The sequence below is a fragment of the Cynara cardunculus genome, unplaced genomic scaffold, assembly GCF_001531365.2.
Source record: "Cynara cardunculus var. scolymus isolate 2C unplaced genomic scaffold, CcrdV1 Un_Scaffold_196, whole genome shotgun sequence".
NCBI classification, from domain to species: domain Eukaryota; kingdom Viridiplantae; phylum Streptophyta; class Magnoliopsida; order Asterales; family Asteraceae; genus Cynara; species Cynara cardunculus.
The window spans coordinates 244,087-245,692 of NW_020200567.1; positions in this window are offsets into that span (position 1 = coordinate 244,087).

Here is a 1,606-nt window from a genome sequence, read left to right on the forward strand (position 1 = left end):
ATTTGAAGTTTTCATCAAAACAATTAAAATGACACCAAATAAAAAGTTTATGTGGTTTTCTATTTTTATTTTTATCTCTTTTCTACATTATTTTTTATTATTAATATATAATAAATTACATAAATTAATAAAAATATAGAAACCGTATAAAAATAATATTTTGAGGACAGTAAAATGAAAGTTTAATAAGCATAAAATACAATAAATAAAATTTAAAGAATGAATAAAATGTAAAAGCGAGACCTATTTGATGTTTTAGAAGAGAATTAAAATTTTATTTTGAAGTTATATTGGTAAAATATAAGTCTGTTCCATCTTGTTCCACCCTATTCCATGGGGTAGGGGTGGAACATGCCTGTTCCACTCTGTTCTTGTCTGTTCCACATAAAATTCATGTCAAACATGGGACAAGGATCCATATCCTGTTCTGTCATGTCCCTGTCCAATGTACCAAACGCACCCTTAAAGGTTAGCCAATGCACAATTCACACCCAAAAAAAATTCAATTTACAAAAATAAGTTAAGTGGGGTACACGGAACCCGTCCTCCCCTGGTTTAAACCCGTTCTAAAATTTACTCATGTAATTCGGGCATTTTGCATCGCTCTCGATTTTCGTTTAGTTTTTATATCTTTTTCTCAATTGATTTTGTTTTTAAATTTCTTATTTTGTACTTATTTAACTGGTACGCTACTAATCTTGTAACATTTGATATCATATATATTCTTTTATGAAATGTTTACAAAAAGATTACGGCAAAGTGGATGTCATATCGTCAACTGTTACAACCCGCCAAAATGGATAAAAGGATTGAAGATTATGAAACTTTGTACAGTGGATAGGAACTATGTCAAACATTCTTGCAATCTGATACATTTTGCTTCTCTTTGAAAACATACAATTTGATGCACTAGTTCTCAAGGTTATCATAACTACATGGGTTCTCAAATATATTCATAGTAAATTACATATTTATATTCTTATAATAATATTGATTTGTTAATTTTCATTAATTATATAACTATAAGAAAATAAGTAACTTATACATATATAGACGAAAAATCGTGTGAAAAAGAAAGTTATGATGAGAAACGTACGAAGAGATCTAAACATTTGATCACTTTTAATCTCATATCCACCAACGAATTATGTTTTACAAAGGAATTGATATGGTGCATCTCGGTGCACCTCTTAGTGTTGACAACTTGACATTCACTTAAGATTGATCGAATGGTGAAGATCTCTTCTTATGTTTCTTATTATAATTTCTCTTTTCACTGGAACTCAATCATATATATATATATATATATATATATATATATAGAGCCAAGATCAAATGCTAACCAACCCTTTCATGTTAACCTTATTAACCGATCTTGGCCATCCAAACAAATGATCAATGGTTGTAAATTAATCAATTTAAAATTTTAATTTTTAAAATTTGAATTTTAATTAAGCATTGTGAACATATATGGAAGGGGCATATTGGGTAATAACCTTCACTTCATAAATGCGAGTATTATTAAATCATCAGTTACATACAAAAGATTACCATGTATAAAAACATGTATGTTGACATTACCAAATGAACGAATGATGAACATGAA